We start from the raw sequence: 21,756 nt of genomic DNA, 5'->3' as shown, positions 1-21,756 counted from the left end.
GAAAATTTAAAAGAGAGATATAAAAATTGAATGGAATGACTATATATATGTAACTTGTCTTTAGAATTCATTTCTTTTCTTTTAAACGATTCGGAGGTCATATATTTCTTCTTCGTTAAATATATATATATAAAGAATGATTCTCTCTTTTCTTTCTGTTTTAATATGAGAAACAATATTTTTCTTTCCGTTATTTCATTTTTATTTTCGTTTCATTATTTTTGGGATATATAATTTTTCCTTATTTTCTGAATTCTCTTTATTTTAAGTTCTAAGTGGAGCAAAAAAATTTTATAAATTATAATAAAAGAAACATTAGGTAAGTAAAATTATTTTTCTTTTTAAGACAATAAAAAAAACAAAAGTATTATTTTTTCATAGGGAACAAAAACAAATGTATTCAAATGAGAATTATTTTTGTTGATAGAAATTATTTTTTTTTTGATAATTGTAGAGATTTTATTATTTTTCAATTTATTCATTGTTTTCCTGATTCTTTTCAAAAAGTTCTTTGGAATTTTTGTCAATTAACTTGTCTTCTCATAAATAATAAAAATTTTTCACAGGGATTCAATTATTTTCCTAAATAATAAAATTCTATTTAGGAATTCAATTTTTTTTATAAATATTAAATAATAAAACTCATCGCTGAATTTCAATTATTTTTATTAAAAGTTCAATCGAATTCCTCGAAAAATGTAATTATTCTTAAGAATTTGATTAAAATTCGTCAAAAGAATACAATTATTTAAAATTTTCTAAAAAAAATTTTTTACGAGAATTTAATTTTAAAAAACATTGAATTATTCAATAAATTACATATTTTTGTATTAAAACAATTGAATTCTCGTAGAATTTTCCAATAAAAATTGATTTAAAAATTAATTTTATTAAAAATTTTAATAAATTTCAATTTTGAGTTTTGAATTTAGTATTTTAAAAAATTTTTATAATTAAAAATTGTTCTGAAATAATAGTTACATTTCTTAATGTATATTTAATTAAATATTAAAAATAATGAATTTATAGATGAATTTCAGTTAAAAACAAAAAAAAAAATTGAATTTTGCAGAAGTTACAAATAATTGAAGAATTTTAATTATTTTCAAAAGTAATAAAATTTTTCTTCGAAATTCAATTATTTTTAAACATTTTAATGAAATTCTTGGCAAAATTATAATTTTCAAAAATTTTCCGCAATTCAATGATTTTCAATATCTACGATTTGAATAAAATTTTCCGAAAAAAGTCAATTATTTAACAGCAATTTTGGTAAAATTCTACACAAACATTTAATTATTTTCACAAATATTAAAAATTTCACAGGAATTCAATTATTTACAAAAATTTTTTAATTTCAATTATTTTCATAAATAATAAAAAATTTTTACAGGGATTCAATTATTTCCCTAAATAATAAAATTCTATTTAGAAATTCAATTATTTTCAAAAATAATATAAATCATAATTGAATTTAAATTATTTTTATTACAATTTCAATAGAATTCCTCGAAAAATGTAATTATTCTTAAAAATTGGATTAAAATTCGTCAGATGAATTCAATTATTTAGAAATTCATTGATAAAATTTTTTACGAGATTTTAATTTCAAGAAACATTTAGTTATTCAATAAATTATTTATTTTCGAATTTAAATACTTAAATTCTCATAGAATTTTCTAATAAATATTTATTTAAAAATAAATTTCAGTTAAAAACACGAAAATTGAATTTTGCAGAAGTTAGAAATGATTGCAGGATCAATTTTTAATTCATACTTTTTTTTTTAAATTTTTTACCTCTCTTGCTTCTTTTTCATTTACGTTAAATTTAATTAAATTTTTTTCATCTCTTCGTTTTTTTCCCTTATTTTTCTCTTTTCTTTTTTGATAAATTAATTTTCCAATATCAGTGGATTCAAACTTGTTTTCTTCCTTTAGAATTCCATTATTTGTTCATTCTGTTTATTCAGGATTTTTTATTTGTTTTTTTATTTGTTTCTATATAGAAAAATAAAAGATAATCTTGCAAATTTAATATTTTGTGTTTAAAATTTCCTTTTTTTCCCTTTACTTTCAAATTATTAGAAATTCTACATTTTTTTACATTCTTTATTTTTTGTATACATCCCTTGCTTTTTCATAAAAGAAATATTCCTTTTTATTTTCTGTTTTCCTCCTGTTTTTCTTTTTCTATAGGAAACTTTTACTTCTTTTCTTGAAAAAGTAATCTTGTTTTAGATGCAATTCCAATATTTTCTATTTTCCATTTTCTCATCACTTTATTATTTTCGAGTCTCCTCTCTTCTTCTTCTTTTTTCCTGCCTTGTTTTTTTCTTATTTTATCATTCGTTTTTTCTTCTTTTTTCATTTTTCCCCCTTTCTCTCTTCTTCTGCACTTAACAATTTTCAACAAACTTTCTAAATAGAATAAATTGTGAAAAATTTGAAGTGTAAATTTTCACCTTTTCAGTTTATTTTGATTCGTCTGTTAATCTGAATTCAGAACTAAAAATCTAAACTTTTTTTCTCCCATATAGCATTTAATAGTTTTATTTTTAGAAAATGACGAGAAATCGAAGAAGACAAGAAGATGGAGATGTAATTTCAGACAAGTGTTGACTTTTATCGTTAAATTGTAAAACGATGAGTCTAAAATGAAATCAATTAAAATCGTGTAAGTCAATTCGATTGGAGATGATATGTACTTTTTCTCATGAGACCCTCCTTCATTCAAGAGAGAGAAAGAGAGAGTGAATGAGAGATCGAAAGCCCTTGAGAATCGAACGACCTGGATTAAATTCAGTAAACCATCAATTTTATCCTCTGTACGAGAGTACATTCCCTTGAAAATCTTTTACAAGCATTGCCCGTGAATTCGCACGTGCCACAAACCGTGCACTATTGAGTGTTTGCGTTGAGTGCGTAATACATCGGTTTACTTGTGTTTTCACGCACGAATAAGCACACGTGATAACGCACACACTATATAATACACGCGAACACTCATTCAGCATTCACCAAATTCGCAACAAGTTCATGGGATTAACTTCATAAATCGAAATTTCATTTCTTTTCTAATACCGCACTTTTAAACAGTCTCTCGAAAAATTGATATCAAGATAATTAACCTTTAAAGTGCTATGCCGGTCTGACAGACCGCTATTAAAATTTTCTTTGCTTGTAACTTTTTTTCAAAGTATAATAAGAACTTGAACTTTTTAGTAGCTTCATATTTTATGAAAATCTGTTAGGAGACAACTTTTTCAAAAATTTTTATTCCTTAAATTTTGTAATATAAATAAATATTTGAAGTATAGTGGTCTGTCAGACCGAGGCGAGGTTAGCTTTAAGTGAAAGTATATTCAGTATATTCCCATGAGTTACGTCTGCGCAACTTGACGCGCAGCTAGTTCTACTGACAGTTCTCATAGACTGCATTTATAAAATAAATAACAAGTTGATCATCAGTTGATCATTTCATGATCATTTAGCTTCCTCAATACAATATATACCTATTGTATAATTTTTTATTTTAGAATAATTATTTAAAAGTGTTAAGATACACATGCTAGTGTTCAGTCGGGTTCAGTCCCTACTAGAACGCTGGTAATTTTCAGATGATTAGATTGAATAAATTTGGATGAAATAAATTTTTATTTTCGTTTTTACCAAATTTTGATTGTCTGATGGCGTACGGGTGGACCTGCTACTACTTAAAAATTGAAATAAAATTCTCTATTCTTCAGGATTGTGTAGGGTTCAGTCCCTACTAGAACTCTGGTAATTTTCAGATAATTAGATTTGTTAGATTTGAAAGAAATAAATTTTTATTTTCGTTTTTACCAATTTTGATTGTCTGATGGCATTCGGGTGAGGGTGCTACTACTTAAAAATGGAAATAAAATTCTCTATTCTTCAGGATTGTGTAGGGTTCAGTCCCTACTAGAACTCTGGTAATTTTCAGATAATTAGATTTGTTAGATTTGAAAGAAATAAATTTTTATTTTCGTTTTTACCAATTTTGATTGTCTGATGGCATTCGGGTGAGGGTGCTACTACTTAAAAATGGAAATAAAATTCTCTATTCTTCAGGATTGTGTTGGGTTCAGTCCCTACTAGAACTCTGGTAATTTTCAGATGATTAGATTGAATAAATTTGGATGAAATTAATTTTTATTTTCGTTTTTACCAAATTTTGATTGTCTGATGGCATTCGGGTGAGGGTGCTACTACTAAAAAATGGAAATAAAATTCTCTATTCTTCAGGATTGTGTAGGGTTCAGTCCATACTAGAACTCTGGTAATTTTCAGATGATTAGACTGAATAAATTTGGATGAAATAAATTTTTATTTTCGTTTTTACCAAATTTTGATTGTCTGATGGCGTACGGGTGGACCTGCTACTACTAAAAAATGGAAATAAAATTCTCTATTCTTCAGGATTGTGTAGGGTTCAGTCCTTACTAGAACTCTGGTAATTTTCAGATGATTAGATTGAATAAATTTGGATGAAATTAATTTTTATTTTCGTTTTTACCAAATTTTGATTGTCTGATGGCGTACGGGTGGACCTGCTACTACTAAAAATAGGAAATAAAATTCTCTATCCTTCAGGATTGTGTAGGGTTCAGTCCCTACTAGAACTCTGGTAATTTTCAGATGATTAGATTAAATAAATTTGGATAAAATAAATTTTTATTTTCCTTTTTATCAAATTATGATTGTCTGATGGCGTACGGGTTGACCTGCTACTACTAAAAAATGGAAATAAAATTCTCTATTCTTCAGGATTGTGTGGGGTTCAGTCCCTACTAGAACTCTGGTAATTTTCAGATAATTAGATTTGTTAAATTTGGAAGAAATAAATTTTTATTTTCGTTTTTACCAATTTTGATTGTCTGATGGCGTTCGGGTGAGGGTGCTACTACTAAAAAATGGAAATAAAATTCTCTATTCTTCAGGATTGTGTTGGGTTCAGTCCCTACTAGAACTCTGGTAATTTTCAGATGATTAGATTGAATAAATTTGGATGAAATAAATTTTTATTTTCCTTTTTAACAAATTTTGATTGTCTGATGGCGTACGGGTGGACCTGCTACTACTAAAAAATAAAAATAAAATTCTCTATTCTTCAAGATTGTGTAGGGTTCAGTCCCTACTAGAACTCTGGTAATTTTCAGATAATTAGATTTGTTAAATTTGGAAGAAATAAATTTTTATTTTCGTTTTTACCAATTTTGATTGTCTGATGGCGTTCGGGTGAGGGTGCTACTACTAAAAAATGGAAATAAAATTCTCTATTCTTCAGGATTGTGTAGGGTTTAGTCCCTACTAGAACTCTGGTAATTTTCAGATGATTAGATAGAATAAATTTGGATGAAATAAATTTTTATTTTCGTTTTTACCAAATTTTGATTGTCTGATGGCGTACGGGTGGACCTGCTACTACTAAAAAATGGAAATAAAATTCTCTATTCTTCAGGATTGTGTAGGGTTTAGTCCCTACTAGAACTCTGGTAATTTTCAGATGATTATATAGAATAAATTTGGATGAAATAAATTTTTATTTTCGTTTTTACCAAATTTTGATTGTCTGATGGCGTACGGGTGGACCTGCTACTACTAAAAAATGGAAATAAAATTCTCTATTCTTCAGGATTGTGTAGGGTTCAGTCCCTACTAGAACTCTGGTAATTTTCAGATAATTAGATTTGTTAGATTTGAAAGAAATAAATTTTTATTTTCGTTTTTACCAATTTTGATTGTCTGATGGCATTCGGGTGAGGGTGCTACTACTAAAAAATGGAAATGAAATTCTCTATTCTTCAGGATTGTGTAGGGTTCAGTCCCTACTAGAACTCTGGTAATTTTTAGATAATTAGATTTGTTAAATTTGGATGAAATAAATTTTTATTTTCCTTTTTATCAAATTATGATTGTCTGATGGCGTACGGGTGGACCTGCTACTACTAAAAAATGGAAATAAAATTCTCTATTCTTCAGGATTGTTCAGGGTTCAGTCCCTACTAGAACTCTGGTAATTTTCAGATGATTAGATAGAATAAATTTGGATGAAATAAATTTTTATTTTCGTTTTTACCAAATTTTGATTGTCTGATGGCATTCGGGTGAGGGTGCTACTACTAAAAAATGGAAATAAAATTCTCTATTCTTCAGGATTGTGTAGGGTTCAGTCCCTACTAGAACTCTGGTAATTTTCAGATAATTAGATTTGTTAGATTTGAAAGAAATAAATTTTTATTTTCGTTTTTACCAATTTTGATTGTCTGATGGCATTCGGGTGAGGGTGCTACTACTAAAAAATGTAAATAAAATTCTCTATTCTTCAGGATTGTGTTAGGTTCAGTCCCTACTAGAACTCTGGTAATTTTCAGATGATTAGACTGAATAAATTTGGATGAAATAAATTTTTATTTTCGTTTTTACCAAATTTTGATTGTCTGATGGCGTACGGGTGGACCTGCTACTACTAAAAAATAAAAATAAAATTCTCTATTCTTCAAGATTGTGTAGGGTTCAGTCCCTACTAGAACTCTGGTAATTTTCAGATAATTATATTTGTTAAATTTGGAAGAAATAAATTTTTATTTTCGTTTTTACCAATTTTGATTGTCTGATGGCGTTCGGGTGAGGGTGCTACTACTAAAAAATGGAAATAAAATTCTCTATTCTTCAGGATTGTGTAGGGTTCAGTCCCTACTAGAGCTCTGGTAATTTTCAGATGATTAGATTAAATAAATTTGGATAAAATAAATTTTTATTTTCCTTTTTATCAAATTATGATTGTCTGATGGCGTACGGGTGGACCTGCTACTACTAAAAAATGGAAATAAAATTCTCTATTCTTCAGGATTGTGTGGGGTTCAGTCCCTACTAGAACTCTGGTAATTTTCAGATAATTAGATTTGTTAAATTTGGAAGAAATAAATTTTTATTTTCGTTTTTACCAATTTTGATTGTCTGATGGCGTTCGGGTGAGGGTGCTACTACTAAAAAATGGAAATAAAATTCTCTATTCTTCAGGATTGTGTTGGGTTCAGTCCCTACTAGAACTCTGGTAATTTTCAGATGATTAGATTGAATAAATTTGGATGAAATAAATTTTTATTTTCCTTTTTAACAAATTTTGATTGTCTGATGGCGTACGGGTGGACCTGCTACTACTAAAAAATAAAAATAAACTTCTCTATTCTTCAAGATTGTGTAGGGTTCAGTCCCTACTAGAACTCTGGTAATTTTCAGATAATTAGATTTGTTAAATTTGGAAGAAATAAATTTTTATTTTCGTTTTTACCAATTTTGATTGTCTGATGGCGTTCGGGTGAGGGTGCTACTACTAAAAAATGGAAATAAAATTCTCTATTCTTCAGAATTGTGTAGGGTTTAGTCCCTACTAGAACTCTGGTAATTTTCAGATGATTAGATTGAATAAATTTGGATGAAATTAATTTTTATTTTCGTTTTTACCAAATTTTGATTGTCTGATGGCGTACGGGTGGACCTGCTACTACTAAAAAATGGAAATAAAATTCTCTATTCTTCAGGATTGTGTAGGGTTCAGTTCCTACTAGAACTCTGGTAATTTTCAGATAATTAGATTTGTTAAATTTGGAAGAAATAAATTTTTATTTTCATTTTTATCAAATTATGATTGTCTGATGGCGTACGGGTGGACCTGCTACTACTAAAAAATTCAAATAAAATTCTCTATTCTTCAGGATTGTGTAGGGTTCAGTCCCTACTAGAACTCTGGTAATTTTCAGATGATTAGATTGAATAAATTTGGATGAAATTAATTTTTATTTTCGTTTTTACCAAATTTTGATTGTCTGATGGCGTACGGGTGGACCTGCTACTACTAAAAAATGGAAATGAAATTCTCTATTCTTCAGGATTGTGTAGGGTTCAGTCCCTACTAGAACTCTGGTAATTTTCAGATAATTAGATTTGTTAAATTTGGATGAAATAAATTTTTATTTTCCTTTTTATCAAATTATGATTGTCTGATGGCGTACGGGTGGACCTGCTACTACTAAAAAATGGAAATAAAATTCTCTATTCTTCAGGATTGTTCAGGGTTCAGTCCCTACTAGAACTCTGGTAATTTTCAGATGATTAGATAGAATAAATTTGGATGAAATAAATTTTTATTTTCGTTTTTACCAAATTTTGATTGTCTGATGGCATTCGGGTGAGGGTGCTACTACTAAAAAATGGAAATAAAATTCTCTATTCTTCAGGATTGTGTAGGTTTCAGTCCCTACTAGAACTCTGGTAATTTTCAGATGATTAGATTGAATAAATTTGGATGAAATTAATTTTTATTTTCGTTTTTACCAAATTTTGATTGTCTGATGGCGTACGGGTGGACCTGCTACTACTAAAAAATTCAAATAAAATTCTCTATTCTTCAGGATTGTGTAGGGTTCAGTCCCTACTAGAACTCTGGTAATTTTCAGATGATTAGATTGAATAAATTTGGATGAAATTAATTTTTATTTTCGTTTTTACCAAATTTTGATTGTCTGATGGCATTCGGGTGGACCTGCTACTACTAAAAAATGGAAATAAAATTCTCTATTCTTCAGGATTGTGTAGGGTTCAGTCCCTACTAGAACTCTGGTAATTTTCAGATGATTAGATTGAATAAATTTGGATGAAATTAATTTTTATTTTCGTTTTTACCAAATTTTGATTGTCTGATGGCATTCGGGTGGACCTGCTACTACTAAAAATGGAAATAAAATTCTCTATTCTTCAGGATTGTGTAGGGTTCAGTCCCTACTAGAAATCTGGTAATTTTCAGATCATTAGATTTGTTAAATTTGAAAGAAATAAATTTTTATTTTCGTTTTTACCAATTTTGATTGTCTGATGGCATTCGGGTGAGGGTGCTACTACTAAAAAATGGAAATAAAATTCTCTATTCTTCAGGATTGTGTAGGGTTCAGTCCCTACTAGATCTCTGGTAATTTTCAGATGATTAGATTGAATAAATTTGGATGAAATAAATTTTTATTTTCGTTTTTACCAAATTTTGATTGTCTGATGGCTTACGGGTGGACCTGCTACTACTAAAAAATGGAAATAAAATTCTCTATTCTTCAAGATTGTGTAGGGTTCAGTCCCTACTAGAACTCTGGTAATTTTCAGATGATTAGACTGAATAAATTTGGATGAAATAAATTTTTATTTTCGTTTTTACCAAATTTTGATTGTCTGATGGCGTACGGGTGGACCTGCTACTACTAAAAAATGGAAATAAAATTCTCTATTCTTCAGGATTGTGTAGGGTTCAGTCCCTACTAGAACTCTGGTAATTTTCAGATGATTAGATTGAATAAATTTGGATGAAATAAATTTTTATTTTCCTTTTTAACAAATTTTGATTGTCTGATGGCGTACGGGTGGACCTGCTACTACTAAAAAATAAAAATAAAATTCTCTATTCTTCAAGATTGTGTAGGGTTCAGTCCCTACTAGAACTCTGGTAATTTTCAGATAATTAGATTTGTTAAATTTGGAAGAAATAAATTTTTATTTTCGTTTTTACCAATTTTGATTGTCTGATGGCGTTCGGGTGAGGGTGCTACTACTAAAAAATGGAAATAAAATTCTCTATTCTTCAGAATTGTGTAGGGTTTAGTCCCTACTAGAACTCTGGTAATTTTCAGATGATTAGATTGAATAAATTTGGATGAAATTAATTTTTATTTTCGTTTTTACCAAATTTTGATTGTCTGATGGCGTACGGGTGGACCTGCTACTACTAAAAAATGGAAATAAAATTCTCTATTCTTCAGGATTGTGTAGGGTTCAGTTCCTACTAGAACTCTGGTAATTTTCAGATAATTAGATTTGTTAAATTTGGAAGAAATAAATTTTTATTTTCATTTTTATCAAATTATGATTGTCTGATGGCGTACGGGTGGACCTGCTACTACTAAAAAATTCAAATAAAATTCTCTATTCTTCAGGATTGTGTAGGGTTCAGTCCCTACTAGAACTCTGGTAATTTTCAGATGATTAGATTGAATAAATTTGGATGAAATTAATTTTTATTTTCGTTTTTACCAAATTTTGATTGTCTGATGGCGTACGGGTGGACCTGCTACTACTAAAAAATTCAAATAAAATTCTCTATTCTTCAGGATTGTGTAGGGTTCAGTCCCTACTAGAACTCTGGTAATTTTCAGATGATTAGATTGAATAAATTTGGATGAAATTAATTTTTATTTTCGTTTTTACCAAATTTTGATTGTCTGATGGCATTCGGGTGGACCTGCTACTACTAAAAAATGGAAATAAAATTCTCTATTCTTCAGGATTGTGTAGGGTTCAGTCCCTACTAGAACTCTGGTAATTTTCAGATGATTAGATTGAATAAATTTGGATGAAATTAATTTTTATTTTCGTTTTTACCAAATTTTGATTGTCTGATGGCATTCGGGTGGACCTGCTACTACTAAAAATGGAAATAAAATTCTCTATTCTTCAGGATTGTGTAGGGTTCAGTCCCTACTAGAAATCTGGTAATTTTCAGATCATTAGATTTGTTAAATTTGAAAGAAATAAATTTTTATTTTCGTTTTTACCAATTTTGATTGTCTGATGGCATTCGGGTGAGGGTGCTACTACTAAAAAATGGAAATAAAATTCTCTATTCTTCAGGATTGTGTAGGGTTCAGTCCCTACTAGATCTCTGGTAATTTTCAGATGATTAGATTGAATAAATTTGGATGAAATAAATTTTTATTTTCGTTTTTACCAAATTTTGATTGTCTGATGGCTTACGGGTGGACCTGCTACTACTAAAAAATGGAAATAAAATTCTCTATTCTTCAAGATTGTGTAGGGTTCAGTCCCTACTAGAACTCTGGTAATTTTCAGATGATTAGACTGAATAAATTTGGATGAAATAAATTTTTATTTTCGTTTTTACCAAATTTTGATTGTCTGATGGCGTACGGGTGGACCTGCTACTACTAAAAAATGGAAATAAAATTCTCTATTCTTCAGGATTGTGTAGGGTTCAGTCCCTACTAGAACTCTGGTAATTTTCAGATGATTAGATTGAATAAATTTGGATGAAATAAATTTTTATTTTCGTTTTTACCAAATTTTGATTGTCTGATGGCGTACGGGTGGACCTGCTACTACTAAAAAATGGAAATAAAATTCTCTATTCTTCAAGATTGTGTAGGGTTCAGTCCCTACTAGAACTCTGGTAATTTTCAGATAATTAGATTTGTTAAATTTGAAAGAAATAAATTTTTATTTTCGTTTTTACCAATTTTGATTGTCTGATGGCATTCGGGTGAGGGTGCTACTACTAAAAAATGGAAATAAAATTCTCTATTCTTCAGGATTGTGTAGGGTTCAGTCCCTACTAGAACTCTGGTAATTTTCAGATGATTAGACTGAATAAATTTGGATGAAATTATTTTTTATTTTCGTTTTTACCAAATTTTGATTGTCTGATGGCGTACGGGTGGACCTGCTACTACTAAAAAATGGAAATAAAATTCTCTATCCTTCAGGATTGTGTAGGGTTCAGTCCCTACTAGAACTCTGGTAATTTTCAGATGATTAGACTGAATAAATTTGGATGAAATTATTTTTTATTTTCGTTTTTACCAAATTTTGATTGTCTGATGGCGTACGGGTGGACCTGCTACTACTAAAAAATGGAAATAAAATTCTCTATCCTTCAGGATTGTGTAGGGTTTAGTCCCTACTAGAACTCTGGTAATTTTCAGATGATTAGATAGAATAAATTTGGATAAAATAAATTTTTATTTTCCTTTTTACCAAATTTTGATTGTCTGATGGCGTACGGGTGGACCTGCTACTACTAAAAAATGGAAATAAAATTCTCTATTCTTCAAGATTGTGTAGGGTTCAGTCCCTACTAGAACTCTGGTAATTTTCAGATGATTAGATTAAATAAATTTGGATGAAATAAATTTTTATTTTCCTTTTTAACAAATTTTGATTGTCTGATGGCGTACGGGTGGACCTGCTACTACTAAAAAATGGAAATAAAATTCTCTATTCTTCAAGATTGTGTAGGGTTTAGTCCCTACTAGAACTCTGGTAATTTTCAGATGATTAGATAGAATAAATTTGGATGAAATAAATTTTTATTTTCGTTTTTACCAAATTTTGATTGTCTGATGGCGTACGGGTGGACCTGCTACTACTAAAAAATGGAAATAAAATTCTCTATCCTTCAGGATTGTGTAGGGTTCAGTCCCTACTAGAACTCTGGTAATTTTCAGATAATTAGATTTGTTAAATTTGGAAGAAATAAATTTTTATTTTCGTTTTTACCAATTTTGATTGTCTGATGGCGTTCGGGTGAGGGTGCTACTACTAAAAAATGGAAATAAAATTCTCTATTCTTCAGGATTGTGTAGGGTTCAGTCCCTACTAGAACTCTGGTAATTTTCAGATGATTAGATTGAATAAATTTGGATGAAATAAATTTTTATTTTCGTTTTTACCAAATTTTGATTGTCTGATGGCGTACGGGTGGACCTGCTACTACTAAAAAATGGAAATAAAATTCTCTATTCTTCAGGATTGTGTAGGGTTCAGTCCCTACTAGAACTCTGGTAATTTTCAGATGATTAGATTGAATAAATTTGGATGAAATTAATTTTTATTTTCGTTTTTACCAAATTTTGATTGTCTGATGGCGTACGGGTGGACCTGCTACTACTAAAAAATGGAAATAAAATTCTCTATTCTTCAGGATTGTGTAGGGTTCAGTCCCTACTAGAACTCTGGTAATTTTCAGATGATTAGATTAAATAAATTTGGATAAAATAAATTTTTATTTTCCTTTTTATCAAATTATGATTGTCTGATGGCGTTCGGGTGAGGGTGCTACTATTAAAATATAATATATACCAATTGTTTAATTTTTTATTTTAGAATAATTATTTTAAAGTGTTAAGATAAAATTTCAAAAAATACAAAATTTGAATTTTTTGTGAAAAATTAAAGTATTTATTAATTCTATAAATTTTGATAAAATATATACTTTATATACATGAATCGATTCGTTTTTATGTCAGGAATGCAATTTTGACAAGAATTAATAAAAATTTTAATATAGAAAAAAGTTATTTCAAAAAATCCAAAAATTAATTTTTTCAAAAATTAAAAAATTGTTGAAAAAAATTTTTTTTTTAGATATTTTTGAAAATCCTTTTGTCTGATTTTTGGTATTCGTGACCGTAATACACCTACAAAATTTTATCAAAATCCGTCAAGACGTGTAAGAGAAAATTTGTCCACAAGAATCGGTGACATACACACACACACACACACACACACACACATACATACACACATACATCCGGACATTTGTTCCTCTCGACGAATTATATATACTACACTTGAAAATTTGTAAAAATAATTGATTTTAAAAAATTCGGAAATCGATATCACTATAAGGCTTCCTTTATGAGGAAGCAAAATAAATAAATGCATAATACAGAAATGACTTTTTTTGTTAAAAAGTAAAAAATATTTATAATAGTTTTCTTTTAAAAATTATAAATGACTAAAAACTGTCAAAAGGGAATAGCGGTCTGACAGACCGGGGTTAGCACTGAGCGTGATTTTTCAACACTTAGCACTTTAAAGGTTAATATACTGTTTAGAAAAGTTGATTGGCCCCAACTGAGGGCATACTAAATTATAATTTGAAAATAAAAATTATTATAAGCAAAAAAAAGGTTAAATGCATACATATGATTGCAATATTGCAATGAAACTTAGGAATTTAAATCTACACATAAAAAGAAATATTTCCACCAAATATTACGTTAAAATATTCAGTATAGTTGAGATGTCAAAATTTGTGAAAAATTTTAAAATTGTTATATCTTCTTTTCATCTTAAACAAATCACTTAATTCTATTTGGAAAAAATTCAGCATAAAATAAAGGAAAAAATTTTTATATTATGTCTATACAAAATTTTTATAAACAAAAAAGTTATTAAATAATAATTGAATAACTTTCGAAAGACCAAATGAAATGTAGTTTAAAATTAATTGAATTTTCAAAGAGTTGCGTTTACAATTTTCATAAATAGATGAATATTGAAATTTTATAAAATTTCAATTTTCAATGAATTTCATTATAACTTTTAAAGGTAATTTAGGTTTCTGAAAAATTTTAATAATGTTAATTCTTCTGAAATTTGTGAAATTTTGTAATATATATTTAATTCTTTATTAAAAATAATAGATTTATAGACGAATTTTTTACTTAAAAATACTAAAAAAAATTTAATTTTAGAAAAATTATAAACAATTGGATAAATTCAATTATTTTCAAAAGTAATTAAATTCTATTCCAAAATTCAATTATTTTAAAATTTTTTCATAAAATTCTCGGCAAAATTTAATTTTTTTTTTAACTTTTTAATAAAATTCTTGACAAAATTACAATTATTTTCAAAAATTTTCCTCAATTTCATATGAATTCTATTATTTACAAATTTTATTATAAATTTCTTTGCAATAATTTAATAATTTTCAATAAATAATCAAATTCTTTTTACAGGGATTGAATTATTTTCATAAATAATCAAATTCTTTTTAGGAATTCAATTATTTTCATAAATAAAACTCATCCGCATAATTTAAATTATTTTTAATACAATTTTAATAGAATTCCTCGAAAAATGTCATTGTTCATAACAATTTTATTAAAAATGATGAAAATCATCTTAATTTTTCAAACTTATAACCAACAATTTTGTAGAAATAATTATTTTAAAAAAGTTTAATTAAATTTTTTTCTGAAATTATGTGAAGTGTTCATTTTTTAATAAGTATTCAATTGACGAATTTCTGAATAATTAAAACTTCGTAAAATTGAATTGTAAACAAATGAATTTGAAAAGTCTCAAAGAACTTTTTTAAAAATTATTAAAAATAATTGATTTAAAGAAGAATTTTATTTAAAAATTGTAAAAAATAATAATTAAATTAAAATGATGACAATAGTTTTGACAAAATTACTTTGTAATTTTAATTTCTTTTCTAAATGAATTATTTTTCATAATTTTTGAAAAAGCTCTTTAAGAATTTTTAAATTGATTTGTTTACAATTCAATTTTAAGGAATTTCGATTATTAGGAAATTCTTCGCAATTTAATATTTATTAGAAAATAAAAACTTCAAATATTTTCAAAAAAAAAAAAATCAATTAAACTTTTTCAAAATAATTAATTCTACAGCATTGTTAGTTAAAAGTATGAAGAATTCCGATTTTCAAAGATTTTAATTTGAAACCTTTTCAAAATTCAATTATTTCTAAAAATTAATGCTATAAAGCTTTTAAGATTCAATTTTTATATAAAATTTTAACTAAAATTCACTTTTAAATCAATTTTTAATAGAACACTTTACGAGAATTCCATTATTTATAAAGAAAAATAAATAATAGAATTTGACGAATTTTAATAAAATTTTTTTTAAGAATAATTACAATTTTTCGAGGATTTCGATAAAAAATAAAAATTGTATTAAAAATAATTGAAATTTAATTATTTTCATAAATAATAAAACACTATTATTTATAAATATAATTGAATTCCTAAATTCTTTGGAAATAATTGAATTTTACGAAGAATTTCATTAAAATTTTAGAAAACAATTTTGATAATAATTACATTTTTCGAGAAATTCCATTAAAATTGGTTGTATTAAAAATAAATGAAATTCTGCGATGATTTTTATTGTTTATGAAAATAATTGAATGTTTGCGTAGAATTTTTTCAAATAATTGAATTCTTTTGCAAAATTTTATTAAAATCATAAATTTTATAAAATTTTAACAAAAATTCACTTTTAAATAAATTTTTATTAGAAAATTCTAAGGGAATTCAATTATTTAAATACAAAAATAAATAATTTATTAAATAATTAAATGTTTCTTAAAATTGAATTTTCATTATACTGAAAAAAAATTTTTTTGATTCAAATAACTGATTAATTGACTATTATCAAATTAAATATTTATGAAAATAATTGAATCCGTGTAAGAAATTTTAATATTTATGAAAATAATTGAATTATTGTGAAGAAATTAATAAAAAAATTTGTAAATAATTGAATTCCTTGTGAAATTTTTATAATTTATAAAAATAATTAAATGTTTGCGTAGAATTTTATAAAAATTGTTTTTAAATAATTGAATTCTTTTAGAAAACTTTATTATTATTTTAAAACAGGATTAACAAATAGTAGAATTCGGAAGGAAGAAAACAATGTTTGAATCCACTATGAACATCAACATTGGTTATTTTTCTGTTAATTATACTCACAACTAATAATAATATAATAACGAAAAAGTAAAATAAAAAATATAATTAAAAATTAATAATTCTGTTACCAAGTAAAAACGTAATATTGAATCGTATAAAAAAATGCAATTCGTGAAACTTTAATAATTTTTATGCTACTTTGACTTTGGTAGAGGTCACAACGTTTATCAAAATTTTTTTAAAAATATTTTTTATGTATTCCACCTGCGAAATGATAAATTTTAAAAACTTTGACTTTGCTGAAGGTCACAACGTTCGCATTGTCAGAACATTTGGAAAATTTAAACTTCAATAACTGCAAACTATACGGTAAGAAGAAAGGTACTTATTTAGTATTAATTAATTAATTAATTAATTAATTAATTATTTTTTCAATTTTTCTAATAAATCGTAATTTGCTTTTATTTTAATACCGAAATAATCTCTAATTTAGCACTTTTCTGTTACAGTGTAATATAACAGCAAATAGAGTGAAAATACCAACAATGTTGAAAATTTACTTGTCGTTATTTATTGTAACATTTTTATTATTTACTAATGAGTGTGATGCTGAATGTTGTCCTCCAATTGCTACCATTCATATAAATTGTACGAATGTGCCAGGAAAGTGCTTAGCTAAAATTTGTGAGGATGGTACTGAAATTTGGAATGGAGTTTATTGTGGTTATGGACCTTGTAATATTTTTGGATGTAACTGTGAGGGTGGCTGTAGACGTAAAAAAAATTGACAAAATTATTTTTATCGAAATTATTCACTATGTATGAATAATTATTGTTATTTTACAAATTTTATTTGCAAATAAAGAGAATTGATACAAAAAATGACGTCTTAATTAATTCCTTTAATTTTTAATATTAAATTGCTTCTAAATCTGTTATTCTCGTCACTTGAATAAATGAATGTAATACAACAATTCTCGCAAATGATAATTTTTGTACATTTTCTAAAGGTTCATACTTCATACAAACGAAACTTTTTTTTAAAAATTTAAATATAAAAAATTACTAAACACTGAAATGGAAAATAATTGATATTTAGCTCATATTCAACGTGACTAAAAATTGTATATCTTCCACTCTTTATTATTTAGTAATTATTGTTTTAATCCTCGTTACTTTATTGAAGTAAAAATAAAAATATAGAAAAATGTTAAAAATAGTATAAAAATTAATAATTCTGTTATTAAAAAAAAGTAAAAAAAAGTGTTTTTGAATCGTTTGAAAAAATGCGATTCGTGAAGTTGAGACTGTAATAATTTTTATGTTGCGTATTTTTATTATTTATTCCACCTGTGAAATGATAGATTCTAAAAACTTTGACGAAGGTCACAACGCTTATGATAATTTTTTTATTGAACAAAATAATTTTTTTAAAAATAAAATTCAAATTAAAAGCTGCAAAAATATCGTGATTTGAAACTTTAGGAAAAAAATTGAATGCCTCATGAAAGTACATGACAATTTTTAGTAGTTTTTTTATTGTTTTCCTCTGCATTCGTCTTGTTTCAAAAATTTTTGAACTGCGACAAAATTATACAGTATATATAAGAAAGTGTCAAAGAGTATAGAAACGTTTGCATTGGCAGAACATTTTGAAAATTTAAACTTCAATAACTGCAATCCACACGGTAAGAAGAAATGTACTAATTTATTACCAATTTTGCTACTGAATATTAATTTCATTCTATTTTAATTTTTAATATCGAAATCATTTCTAATTTAAATTTAATTGATTTAATTAATTTTAATTTTAATTTACTTTTTTTGCAGTATATATAATATAACAGCAAATTGAGTGAAAATAACAACAATGTTGAAAATTTACTGGCTGTTATTTATTGTAACATTTTTATTATTTACTAATGAGTGTCATGCTGAATGTTGTTATCCAACTGGCGACGGTAGTAGATCTTGCAAGATGAATAGAGAAAAGTGCTCTGTTTGTAAGGATGGAAATGAAGTTGTAAAAGGATTTTATTGTGGTGTTGGACCTTGTAATATTTTTGGATGTAACTGTGAGGGTGGCTGTAGACGTAAAAAAAATTGACAAAATTATTTTTATCGAAATTATTCACTATGAATGAATAATTATTGTTATTTTACAAATTTTATTTGTAAATAAAGTGAATTGATACAAAAAATTATGTCCTTAATTAATTCTTTTAATTTTTAATATTATGCTTTAAATCTGTTATAGCCTCGTCACTTGAATAAGTGAATATAATAAAAAAATTTTCGTAAAACTTAATTTTGTTGTTTTTTTCTAAAGGTTCATACTTCATACAAACGAAACTTTTTATAAATTTAAATATAAAAAATTACTAAACACTGAAATGGAAAATAATTAAAATTTAATTTATACTTAACGTGACCGAAAATCATAGATCTACTTTTTATTATTTAGTAATTATTTTTTTAATTCACGTTACTTTTTACGATTTTTTTTTGCCGTACATAAAAATAGTCACAATTCTTAAAGAAAAAATAAATAAATAATTTTTGAAAAACTTTTTATATTTAAATTAGCATTTTTTTATCAAACGAGAAAAAAAGAAATATTTTCTCCTCACTTCTTCGAAAAATAGAAGAAATATTTAAAATTATAATTGAAGAGACAAGTTTGTTTTTTTTGTCACAAAAAAAGAATGACGACAAAAATTATTGTATCGAGTGCTTCTTGAAAAACAATTTTTTAATTTGTTCGTTAAATATTGAAATTGAGCCTCTCTCCCTCATAAAAAAAAAAAATGATTGGAGGTGGTTCGACTGTCCCGAGGGGTGGGATAAAAAACACTGAGACTGATTGCTCTAAAGATTGAGCTCAATTGGAGGAGACCCTTTAAAACTAGAATCGACAGATGTAAACCCCATGGCTAAGTAACCTCTTCTATTCCCGAGGGGTTCAAATTTCAACCCCCACCCCTCCACTTTTCCCAATTCTTTTCTTCTACACAATCTTTTTTTTTATATGAAACCCTTCGATTAGCAATTAATAACTGCAGAAAACATTGGCCTTCAATGTTTAGCAAACACAATTTATTTTTCCCCTTTTTCAAGGATCATTTTCTTCGTCATGCTCCGGAGGACAAAATTATTTTTTTCTCTCTCTCTCTCTCTTTGACAACATGTCGAGTTCCCATTGGGAGGGGAGAAACACTTCAAGAGTTTGATAATTATTATTATTAATGAATTTTTCAATTTTTTCCTTTTTTTTTCTTTTCTGTACAAATTTTGTCAATTTGACTTATTTTCATTTAATTATTTTTTATCTTTCTGAATATTATTTCGTTTAAGTTTTAAAAACAAATTTACAAAAATTTATTTATTTTTTACGGGGATTTTTATTTTAAATTGTACTTGTGTTTTTAGTTTTACTTTTCTTTTAACCCTTTTATTGTTTCCGACCCCTAGTTTACTGTATTTTATTTTTAAATCTTTAAATTTTTTTTGGTTATGGTTTATATTTTTATAGTTTACTTTTTTCTTAATTCTTATTCATTTATTTAATTGTTATCAATTATTATTCATTTATTTAATTGTTATCAATTATTATTCATTTATTTAATTATTATCAAATATTATTCATTTATTTAATTATCAATTATTATTCATTTGTTTAATTATTATCAATTCTTATTCATTTATTTAATTATTATCAATTCTTATTCATTTATTCAATTATTATTAATTATTATTAATTTATTTAATTATTATCAATTAATATTCACTTATTTAATTATTATCAATTATTATTCATTTATTTAATTATTATCAATAAAAAAAAAATTATTCATTTATCTAAGTTTGATAATTTGAAAATTCAAAATACAATTAAACTCTAGTTATTGAGACTCACACACACACACAAACTCGAGTTATTGAGCCACACACACTCGAGTCGTCTGCTGAGTAATACGAATAATTTGAGAGTATAATTTCTTTCTTCATTCTTTTTTTTACTCCGTTTTTGCTAAACATTTTCAAATAAATTGCGGTAAATTTAATATTTCACTGTGGGAATTATTTACTGTCAATAAAATGGAAACAAAGGAAACGAAGAAGTAGAAGGAAGAAGAGAAAAAGAGAGAAATGTGCAAATTTCTCTAGAGAGAATTCGATTAGAGTGAAATTAAATGGATCCCTGTTTAATAGATTGATGGCACTTTAAGGCACGTGTGCAATTATACTCTGTGAAAGGGGTTGATATGAAAACTTGGTAGAAAAAGACCTGGTCGATTGTATTCCACAGGGAATGGCCTACTTGTGGCAGCTGCGAATCACGGTTCAATAAATATGCAAGTTTTTACACACAAAACACACACACGAGTTCTTATTTAATATTTAAATATACGATTTAGTTATTTTAATTATTTTTTAAATATATATTTATTTTTTTATATATTTTATATTTTTTATATATTATTTAATTTTTATTATTATTATTATCATTATTGCCTATTTTTATTTTTATTTGATTTGAATAAATATTTGCTTCAGTTTAATCAATTTTTCGTCTAAAGAAAAATTTGATCGTTTCAAGCAAATTTTTGATCGAACTCTGCAGAGAAAAATAAATAAAATTTTTTCGTTTTTATTGTCCTGCAAGATGTAAACTTAATTTTGAAAATGTTTTTCTGTTGTAAATCGATTTGCATGTAAAGAAAAAGATGAAAAAATAGGGAAGAAAATAAATATAGAGAACCAATCGAATATTACATTTGTTTAATGTAAAAAGTATATTAATATTCACAAGTAACATTAAATTAATACCTGTTGCTTGTAAATCGTGAAAATGAGGTAAATAAATAATTTATTTACCTCATGAACAAACACTGTCTTGTCTGTCTCCACGGAAGGGATTATTTACTTTGCTAACAACCAGCAAAATTCACGAGCGTATACTTGCCTTGCTTTGCAAACATAATCACCAGTTTCTATTTACACAAGGAATTTATTACACTTCGCTAAAAATGTAAGATTTTCAATATTTCTTCTATTTAATATCGTCTTTTTCTGAATGGAAAATAAAAACAAGTTCAGTGATTTTTTTTTTTTATTTGGAGGGAATAAGTAAAAATGTTTTGTAACTACTGTTCCAGTGTTTATTATTGTGTGACAGACAATGTTCACTATTATTCTGTATTTTTTTCCAACACTGGAAAAAATTTTTTTTTTAATCCCAAAATATGGAGCCAACCAAAAAAAGTGTTTGAATTAAACATATTTTATATAATTGAATTATCTAAACGTAATTTTTATTGAATTAAATTTATTATATGCATTAAATCAAAATTATTATATTTAATTCCCGCAATTTTTCTAAGGATATCAAATTGGGACAAAAAAAAGTATCAAAAGTGTTGTGAAGCAACATTTTTGATAC

The 21,756-nt window shown here is 26.2% G+C and overlaps 1 protein-coding gene and 2 long non-coding RNA genes across 5 annotated transcripts in view; all 3 read left to right on the top strand.

Annotated features, from left to right (window-relative positions):
* Positions 1-21,756, top strand: part of LOC122502820 (TOX high mobility group box family member 3-like) — a 476,754-nt gene that overhangs the window by 151,885 nt on the left and 303,113 nt on the right. The window lies entirely within an intron of this gene.
* Positions 96-17,188, top strand: LOC122502897. Of its 2 annotated transcripts, XR_006301673.1 has the most exons (4): positions 96-319; positions 2,562-2,676; positions 16,619-16,682; positions 16,823-17,188. It is a non-coding gene; the product is annotated as an uncharacterized LOC122502897 (long non-coding RNA). The 2 variants fall into 2 exon arrangements; XR_006301674.1 differs by lacking the exon at positions 2,562-2,676.
* LOC122502890 lies at positions 17,680-18,517 on the top strand. The gene is made up of 2 exons (XR_006301672.1): positions 17,680-18,001; positions 18,144-18,517. It is a non-coding gene; the product is annotated as an uncharacterized LOC122502890 (long non-coding RNA).

Source organism: Leptopilina heterotoma, unplaced genomic scaffold (genome assembly GCF_015476425.1).
Source record: "Leptopilina heterotoma isolate Lh14 unplaced genomic scaffold, ASM1547642v1 Lhet_108, whole genome shotgun sequence".
Taxonomy (NCBI): domain Eukaryota; kingdom Metazoa; phylum Arthropoda; class Insecta; order Hymenoptera; family Figitidae; genus Leptopilina; species Leptopilina heterotoma.
The sequence above is the reverse complement of the archived record's forward strand: the minus strand, read 5'-3'. Positions and strand labels throughout refer to the sequence as shown.